We start from the raw sequence: 10,786 nt of genomic DNA, 5'->3' as shown, positions 1-10,786 counted from the left end.
TGTTATGTGCCGTCGAGTCAGCCCTGACTCATAGCGACCCCTCCTTGGGTTTCCGAGGCAGTATCACTACGGAAGTAGGATTGCCCAACCATCCTTCCGAGGAGTGGTTGGTGGGTTTGAACCGCCAGCCTTCTGGTTAGCAGTCAAGTGCCTTAGCCACTATGCTACCAGAGCTCCCATTGTAGCATTAGGCTTCTTTAATATATGGAGGGTGTCTAGGAGGGAGATGTGGTAATTCTGCTTTATTCCGTATGTTCAGAATGTGTCTGAAAATTTGTTCCCTTCTGAACACTCTAGTTTTCATATAGATGCTTTAATTCCAGTAATGATGGAGTAGCTTGTATTCGACTAATGCCAGTTGCCAGTGAGTCATCTCTGAGTCATGGCAACCCATGGTTGTCAGAGTAGAACCGTGCTCCATAGGGTTTTCAGTGGCTGGTTTTTCAGGAGTAGGTAAGTAGATCTTTCTTCTGAGGTTTGTCTGGGTGGACTCAAGCCTCTAACCTTTCGTTTAGCAGCTGAGCATGTTAACTGTTTGCTCTCCCCAGGGATTCCATTGGACTAATAGATATTACATAAAACAGTGATGATCTGGAGAAAATTTTAAAACATATAAGAGTTTTACAGAATTTTTAAAATCAAACACCTGTGTTTGAAGTAGCAAAAGTTAGGCAGAACTGAAGATAATTCCACACTTGAAGAAAGGGAACTACGTTGGGTGAGACCCACGTTTATACACTTTTCCTCTGAACATACTTACCAGCTTGCACAATGCATTAGACAACTGTCCATTAAAAAGTTTTTTTTCCTTATTTCCATAATGAAGTTTAGGTTTTAGTCTTGGTACATAAACCTACTGAAAATTGACAGTGGTAGGAAGCATTGTTCTTTAATTGATGTTTAGTACGAACATCAATTTGTATTGATATTTATTTAATTTCATTAATCTTGGGGAGGTTACTGGAATTATATGCATTACATTATTTTGTAGGTTACAGAACATGAATTGAAATACAAAACAAGAGTCAAATTGTATCATCTATGTAGATTTTGGTCTAGAACTAGTTTTTGAAAATGCAAAATTCAGTTTGTTTTTGCTTTATGTTAAAAGTTTGACCTCTGTGTAAATGACTTTACCACAGAAACTGATTGCAGTGTACTACAATGTTTATGAATATTGATATAATAAATATTTAATAGATGCATTTTGCTAGTAAGTATTTCATCTACCAAGGAATTAGGGAAATTTTACCTGAATCAGTCTGTGAGACAGTTAAAAAAAAAAATAATTGTGTCCTTTTGAATAACCTTAAAATTCTTTTTTTTTTTTACAGTATTAATTTGTTCTTGCCTTTTGATTTCTGGCTTTGGCATATTAGTTAAAATATGTGGTACCTGTATATTCATCCATATACACATATGGGTTTTAGCAATGAAGCCAACAGAAAAGCAAAATCAGGCAAACTTGGATTTATATATCAATATAAAGAATTACTGAAGAGCTTTGTATATATTATTTCCTCTTCTTGAAATCTGTGAAAATTCAGATGAGCTTTTTGATTGATTGTGGAGATAATGATGATGTAACAATTATAAAAATGAGAGCATTTATTAGGTCTTAGATAATCACATGCTTCAAAGGCAGAATTTCGTTGTTTAGACGGTACAGTGATTAAGGTTATGGACTCCAGAAGTTGGAAGGTTGGGCAATCTACTCCATAGTGATACTGCCTTGGAACCCAAGAAGGGGTTGCTGTGAGTCAGATATGACTACGGCAGTGGGTTTGGGTTTGGAACCTTGAAAAGGTAATTTATTCTCTCTGTGTCGCAGTTTCCTCACTTGGGAAAAAACCAAAACAAAAGCCACTGCCATTAAGTTGGTTCTGACTCATAGTAACCCCATTAGGTTTCCAAAGTTGTAAATCTTTATGGAAGTAGATCACCCCATCTAACTTCCGTGGAACAGCTGGTGGGTTTAAACTGCTGACCTTCTGGTTAGCAGCCATCTTGCCTCATGGTTGCAAAGTTAAAAGTAAATACACTTGGAACAGTGCCTCCCTTGGTCACCATGCATTTAATAAATGGCTATGGCAATTTTGATAATAGAGCCAGGGCTCTAAGGCATGTCTTATTCTCCAAAGTCCACACTCTTTAGCACCTCACTGTATGTTTGAGCATGCTGCCTGACGCATACCCAACTCAACTCCGTCAAGTCGGATCTGACTCATAGTGACCCCTCCTTGGGTTTCTGAGGCGGTATCACTACGGAAGTAGATTAACCTTCTTTCCGAGGAGTGGCTGGTGGGTTTGAACTGCCAGCCTTCTGGTTAGCAGTCAAGTGCCTTTTTGTTGTTGTTAATGTGCCATCGAGTCAGACCTGACTCATAGTGACCCCTTCTTGGGTTTCCGAGGCGGTATCACTACGGAAATAGATTGCCCAAACTTCCTTTTGAGGAGTGGCTGGTGGGTTTGAACCGCCAGCCTTCTGGTTAGTAGTCAAATGCCTTAGGCACTATGCTACCAGAGCTCCTTATTTGCTTAATAAATGTTGCCCAGAAATACATCTTCTCTATAGAATTTGCGTTTGAAATAGCTTGTTTCGGAATTTGTAGATAAGTTTGTTTTCTAAGGTTTGGAGCCTTTAGATATGTATGAATGAACATAAGGATCAAAATTTGTATCATTCTAGAAACATGAATACTGAACTGTTAGCCCAGAGAAATGCGTGGCATTATCTACTATTATTTATTGTCTTGGAAACCATTATTACTTGGTCAATGGCCCCAGTTGCATATTGAGGGACATTTAATCTGTGGTCTTTTTATCTAATTAATTAGTTATCATTCAGCAAATATTTACTAAGAAGCTATAGCATGCCAGTACTATTCCAGGCATGAGAGATGCATTAATGAATGTATCAAACATGGTCTGTGCCTTTATGGACCATCATAACCTTTGAGTAGGCACCTGGCCTTGATGAATCACCCGAAATAAGCAGTCCACAGCTAACTGAAGGGCTGGCTGTTTGAACCCACTAGCTACTTCATGGGAGAAAAATGTGACAATCTGCTTCCTTAAAGATTACATCATTGGGAACCCTATAAGGCAGTTCTACTCTGTCCTATAGGGTCACTATGAGTCAGAATTGACTCAACAGCAAGGGGTTTAGGTTTTTTTGGTATAAAGGAAAATGGTGAGCTGTAATGACAAAGTTTAACTTGGGGATAGGGTAGGGTCCTGAAAGGATTTTGGCAACTTTTTCTGTAAAGGGCCAGATAGTAAATAATTTAGACTTTGTAGGACCTAAGATATCTGTTTTGACTACTCATGTCTGTCGCTGTAATATGAAGTAGCCATAGATAATATATAAACAGACGGATATGACTGTGTTCCAGTACAACTTTATTTATGTAATAGGCTGTAATAACTGGCTATGACCCATGGACCATAGTTTGTCAGTCCCTGGTTTAGGGAGTCAGGGAAGATCTTGGAGAAAGTTACTCATTTGAAAAGCTGATATATGCTCTTAGTACAGAATTCAAAAGGGTATATACAGTGAACTTAAAATTTCTTGTATCTCTGACCCCTTCCACAGAGGAGAGCACTCTTACCCGTTTTTGGTACAGTGGTATATGTATATAATTCGTGTTGATTTTAAAAGCCACACATATAAATTTGAATAAAGGCTACTTTTTTTTCATTAAGGAGCTCTAGTGGTGTAGTAGTTAAAGCATTTGGCTCTTACCAAAAGGTAGACAGTTTAAACCCACCAGCCACCCAGCAGGAGAAAGATGAAGCAGTCTGCTTTCATAAAGCAAACTCTATGGGACATTGCTACTCTGTCCGAAAGGGTTGCTGTGAGTCAGAATCGACTTGGTGGGAGTGGATTGGTTGGATTGCTTGGTTACTGAGTAAGCTGAGCTAAGCATATTTTGTATGTGCTGCTGCTTATGTACCTGATATTAGTCATTGATGAGATGAGACTGGAAAGTCTACTCATACTTAGTCTTCTCTCTGTAGCAGTAAATGGAACATAGTTTTTCAGTTCTTAATATGGATGAGGATTTGTGAAAATTGTTATCTGCTCCTGAGACATTCTGATAATAAAAATATTATTAGCGTGAGGAGAAGGAGAGCCTCTGGAATTGTCATAAAATCGCTTAGAAAAATGAAGTTTACAATCTGGAGCCTCTTACGCTGCTTTCATTTTTGTAGTTTTAGAGAAGGAGCTATACTACAGTAAGGCTTCTGATTCTCAGGTGCAGTAATGTGTGTGGTGATCTACTGAAAGTGTGCTTAAAACTTGGATTTGACAGCCCTCGGGTGAAGGTTTTAGTCTATGTTTCCTGTTAAATAATCACATAATAATTTAATTTATGGACTGCTATTCATTTTTTTCGTTGGGAAATAAGAAAGCATAAGCAGAATTCTCCTTTCCTTTTCCTTTTGGAAATAGACCAGCTCTGTTCCCTCTTTTCCTGTGATCTAGATGTGTGTACTGGTCTCATAGAAAGGGCAATTGGGCTAGCAGGATGTTTCTGCTGAGAGTCAGAGGCTGTTGTTTTTACTTAATAAAGTAAAAGTCTTCGTATATCTGCCCTTCCGGAACGGAGCTCTTCTGTGGGACTCTCAGTGCTCGTGTAGGAGGGCATCGGGCTGCGGTTTCCTCCCCTGGACTCTGAGGGAATTTATCCCTATCTCTCATAAGTAGTACTTGTTATTGTTGTTAGCTGCTGTTAAGTTGGCCCCTGACTCATAGTGACCCTGTGCACAATTGAACGAAATATTGCCTTGTCCTGCACCATTCCCATGGTAGACTGAGAATCAGACTGTTATTCATGGAGTTTAAAGTGGCTGATTTTTGAAAGTAGGTTGTTAAGCCTTTCTTTCTAGACCATCTTAGTCTGGAAGCTCTGTTGAAAGCTGTTCTGCATCATAGCAATGTGCACGCCTCCACAAACAGATGGATAGTGGGTGCCTGTGAAGGCCATTGGCTAAGAATCAGACTCGAGTCTCCTGCATGGAAAGTGTGAATTCTACCACTGAACCACCAGTGTCCCCATATGTAGGCTGGAAACTTTTCCTCATAGGGCCAGAGAGTGCATATCTTAGGTGTGTGGGCATATGGTGTCTGTTGTGACTATTCAGCTCTGCTGTTACAGTGTGAAAGCAGATGTAGACAATATATAAATGAATTTTGTCTCAAGACTTAGTATTCTATGCTGAATTCCCTGGGTGGTAACACAGTCAGTATGCTTGGCTATTAATTGAAAGGTTGTAGGATCAAGTCCATCAGAGGCACCTCAGAAGAAAGGCCTGGCAATCTATTTCCAAAATATCAGCCTTTGAAAACTCCATGGAGTGCAGTTGTATTCTGACACACATGGGGCACTGTGAGTCAGAATTGATTCAGTGGCAACTGGTTATTCTAGGTTGGAGATGGCAAGTAGGTTTCACCTTGTGTTGCAAGGTGATGGTGTTTTTGTGGAACACTTTGTAATAAAGATTGTAAGACTAAGGCCATTCTTTGGGGAAAAGGAGATGGTTGATTAGTGATGTCTGTTATAGGTTGTGATTGGAGGAGGACTGGCACAAGTGCCCTGTATCTCCCATTGTTGCTGCTGGAAGTGCCTTGAGAGCAAGGGCTTAGCCCTTTATCTTGATAATTAAACACTTAGACTGTACATAAGAGTTCAAGAAAAGTTTATCAAATGAATGGACATTTAGCCTGTTGTCTTCCTACAAAACCCCATTTAAACCATTTATACTACAGAGTAGGTGCTTAGTAAATGCTTGTAGTGTTGATGTAGATATCTCTTATATAGTAATGGTTGTCTAAAGCAGAAGTTTGTAGTATTCTATGTTTAACATCCTTGGCCACCAGTATCTTATCTTTCTACCAAATAGATCTACTACGTCTACAATTTAAATGATGTGTTTTTGCTTCTGCCCTTAATGTGTTTGTGACTAAGGCTTTATATTTCTTACAAATAATGTAAACAATGGAGTGCAATTAGGATTTGTTTGAACATTTCTTTTAAAATATGTAGAGTGGATAATTAGGAGTCACTTTTCATGTGTGCTTATAAAATTGGTTTTGTTTCTTTCTAGTAAATATAGTGCTTTATATACTTAGAATACCTACCTCTAAATCCCCCCTGCATACCTTTTTTTTTTTTTTTTAACAACCAAAATGCATTTCATTGCTGTACCACAAAATTTATCTTCTCAATCTTTAGGGTTTCAAGATGAGTAGGGGTCAGGGGCAGAATAAGAGAATGTCATAATCCCCATGAAGCTGACCTTCCTAGCATACGATGTCTTTTCTTTCCCATGCTTAACTAGGTATAGGGCTTAGCACCAATTCAATTTTTGGCACAAAGAATGATGTTATATGAAAGCATTGGGCAGTAGATTATGCTGAAGGTTACGATGAGGACATGTGAAAGGTTGTCACACCCCACAACAGCCTACCTCTGACATTCTCACCAGATGTGTTTCTCCTGTGTTTTCTCTCTTCCCCTCATAGCCTTTCCCCATGCACTGAGCAGCTTCTACCACATTATATATATATGGAGCATTTTAACTCTGTCTCCAGATTGCATATCACTCAGCAAAAAACTGACTCCTTTCTCTTAGATGGAAGTTTAGTGACCATCTGTCATTTACTTAAACCTGTTGCTGAGTGTCTCATCACTCAACCTAAAGAGCTTTTCAAAATATTCCTTTCAAATACATTTAGCAGTTTTCCTGACAGAGTTTGGAAATAGATTTACTTTTCTCCATCTTGTACATTCATACGTGCATTCATTCAATAAAAAAATGTAATTGAGTACCTTGGAGATTCACCAGTGAATGAAATAAGTGTATATCCAGTGGAGCTGATATTCTAGCTCTGTACTATTGTCCTTAGCTGCAGTTGAGTTGGTCCTTGCCTTATGGGTATGATGTGCACAACAGAACGAAAATGCTGCCATATCCTGCATCATCCCCATGATCTGTTGTGGAACAGGCTTTTGTGATCCATAGGGTTTTCTTTGGCTAATTTTGGCTAATTTCCCAGGTCTTAAATTATGTTTAAACATAGTTTGGTAGGAAAGCAACAGGCTCAGTGCCCATTCATTTGGTTAGGTAGTCTGTCTTAGTCTGGAAGCTCTGCTATATCCTGTTCATCATCATAGCAACATACACACCTCTATTGACAGATGGGTGGTGGCTGTGGATGAAGTGCCTTTCCTGGGAATTGGATCCTAGTTTTCCTCTTGGATCCCCTTATTTTATACAAATGACAGCCTCCTGATCTATGTACAGGTTCCTCATGAGTACAATTAAGTGTTCTGGAATTCCCATTCCTTCTCAATGTTATTCGTAATTTGTTATCATCCACATGGTCAAATGGTTTTGCATAGTCAATAAAACACAAGTAAGCATCTTTCTGGTATTCTTTGCTTTAACCCAAGATCCATTTGACATCAGCAGTGATATCCCTTATTCTATGTCCTCTTCTGAATCCAGCTTGCATTTCTGGAAGTTCCCTGTCATTATACTGTTGCAACTGTTTCTGAATTATCTTCAGCAAAATTTTACTTACATGTGCTATTAATGATAATTTTCAATAATTTCCACCTTCTGTTGGATCGTCTTTCTTTGGAATGGGTACAAATATGGATCTCTTGGTTTGAAATCAGCAAGAATGTGCTTCATTGTTGTGTTCTTTCACTAGACTTATTCATTCTGTGTACTGAGCAAATAGTCCAAGAAGCTGGGCTGTATGAAGAAGAATGTGGCATCAGGACTGGAGGAAGACTCATCAGCAACCTGTGGTATGCAGACAACAAACCTTGCTTGCTGAAAGTGAAGATGACTTGAAGCATTTAGTGAAGATTAAAGACTGCAGTCTGCAGTATGGAATATACTTCAGCATAAAGAATATGAAAATCCTCACAGTTAGATCAATAAGCAACATCATGATAAATGGAGAAAAGATTGAACTTGTCAAAGATTTAGTATTGGTTTCACAGTCAGTCAACACCCATGGAAGCAGCAGTGAAGAAATGAGATGTCATATTGCAGTGGGCAGATCTGTTGTCAAAGACCTCTTTAAAGTACTGAAGAGCAGAGATGTCTCTTTGAAGACTAAGGTGCAACTAACTGAAGCCATGATATTTTCAGTCACCTCATATGCATGTGAAAGATGGACAATGCATAAGGAAGACTGAAGAGGAGTTGATGCTTTTGAGTTGTGATGTTGGTGAAGAATACTGAAAGTACCATGGACTGCTAGAAGAATGAACAAATTTGTCTTGGAAGAAATGCAGCTGGAATGCCCCTTGGAAGTGAGAATGGCAAGACTTCGTCTCACCTGCTTTGGTCATGTTGTCAGAAGGGACCATTTCCTGGAGAAGGATATCAAGCATGGTAAAGTGGAGGGTCAGCGAAAAAGGGGAAGACCCTTAGTGAGATGGATTGACATAGTGGCTGCCACAGTGGGCTCAGGTATAGCAAGGATTGTGAGCATGGTGCATGGCTGGGCACTATTTTGTTCTGTTGTACTAAGGGTCATTATGAGTTGGAGCTGATACGATGTCACCTAACAACAAGAGCTTTCTCATGGAAGGTGAAAATTCTGCTACTATACTATCAGTGCCTTTCTAGCTTTATAACTATATTATATTACTAGCCAGAAAGTATGAAAAGTGTTAATTCCTGCTTTTATCAGTTGGAGCCTAGTCAGGAATGTAGAAACTGTTTTAGTTATTTTAACTGAGAAAATTTAATGTAGAAAATTGATAAAAGAGATATTGGAAAACTGATAGGGCCAAGCGGTAACAGTGAGTAAAAATAGCCATTGTAACTGCAAGAAACAGCTGACCATTTCTGGATTGAAGAGAAGTGGTTGAGGTTCTCCAAGATCATAGAAACTTGGAGGAAGAGTCCTGCAGAGCTGGGACCCAGACAGAGCATTAAGGAAGTGTGGGTGGGGTATGTGCCTGACTGGTGTTGATGACTCTGAGGCTGTCCTGAGGCTGCTGATTGAAGCTGCAAACTGGAGGCAACTGTTCTTGGAATCACCTGATACTGCCAGACTGAAAGCTATGGCAGGGCTAGGATGGAAGAAGTCACACATGGCAAAAACTCTTCATTGGTTTTCCTTATGCATTGCCCATCTTTCATGTGCATGTGAGGGAACTGAAAATACCATGACTTGGTTACTATTAGCAAAGTTCAACAAGACAGAAAATAACAAATGCTGGAGAGGATGCAGAGAGATTGGGACTCTCATACACTGCTGGTGGGACTGTAAAATGGTGCAGTCACTGTGGAAAGGAGTATGGCGATTCCTTGAAAAGTTGGAATTAGAAATACCATTTGATCCAGCAATTCCATTACTAGGTATATATCTTAAAGAAGTGACAGCCAGGACAAGAACAGATATATGCATACTCATTTTCATCATAGCACTAGTTAAAATAGCCAAAAGATGGAAACAACCTAGGTGTCTATCAACTGAAGAATAGATAACCAAACTATGGTACATACACACAATGGAATACTATGCAACCCTAAAGAATCATGTACAGTCTGCAAAACACTGCATAACATGGATGAACGTGGAGGACATTATGCTGAGTGAAATAAGTCAATCGCAGAAGGGCAAATACTATATTAGTCTGTTACTGTAAAAAAATCAAGGAACAGTTTATCTATGGAAGGACATTTTCTTTGTTGGTTGCCAGGGGTGGGAGGGGAGGGAAGGAAACACTGTTAGATAGGTTGTTGTTGTTGTTGTTGTTAGGTGCCGTCAAGTCGGCCCCGACTCATAGCGACCCCTCCTTGGGTTTCCGAGGCAGTATCACTACGGAAGTAGGATTGCCCAACCTTCCTTCCGAGGAGTGGCTGGTGGGTTTGAACCGCCAGTCTTCTGGTTAGCAGTCAAGTGCTTTAGCCACTATGCTACCAGAGATAGGTAGAGATAAGTATTGATTTGTGTGAAGAGAAGGGCAACCTACCAAATGTGAGTGATTAACACGGTGGCACTGAGGAAGAGAAAGATATAGAGTGGTAAATGGGAGGTACAGACAACCAAGATGAACCCTTTTGCACAGACAGTACTGTGTTGTCAGTGAAGGCAAACATGGATATATGGGTGGATAGATGGTGGACAGACTGAACTATTAGGCATATCTATGCAGAGGAGAGTGTGCCCAAGACCATGTATGGGGTTGACAGACAGTGTTTCTACAAGTGTATTGGTATGTTCTGTAAGAATTCCCAGGTATATAGTAGATCTGACAAGGGACAAGGTTGTAGTCACTTCTTGGTCACAGCCAGCTACCCAGAGGGAGTGAGTAGTTGTACCTGTGGGCTTGGGATCATAGTCGCAGGGGACATCAAGATCAATTGGCATAACATACTATACAAAACATTGTTCTACCTCCTACTTTTGCGAGTAGTGACTGGGATCTTAAAAGCTTGCAAACAGCCATCTAGATGCAACGATGGGTCTCTCCTTGTCTGGAGCAAAGAAGAATGAAGAAAACCAAAGATTCATGAAAACAATTAGTCCAAGTGACTGGTACACTGTGTGATCCTCAGCCTATATGACTTTGAGACCGGAAGAACTGAGTGGTGCCCAGCTACCACTGTCAACCATTTGGAGGGGGATCTATGTAGGAGATCCTGGATAGAGAGGGAGAACAATGTGGAACAAAACTCAAAATCATTTGGAAAAAAAAGCTAAAAAAGGGACCAGTTTTGCTGGTCTGATAGAGCCTGATGGAACCAC

This window comes from Orycteropus afer, unplaced genomic scaffold, assembly GCF_000298275.1.
Source record: "Orycteropus afer afer isolate SDZICR_OR568_19922 unplaced genomic scaffold, OryAfe1.0 scaffold00149, whole genome shotgun sequence".
Taxonomy (NCBI): domain Eukaryota; kingdom Metazoa; phylum Chordata; class Mammalia; order Tubulidentata; family Orycteropodidae; genus Orycteropus; species Orycteropus afer.
This window is presented reverse-complemented; position numbering follows the sequence as displayed.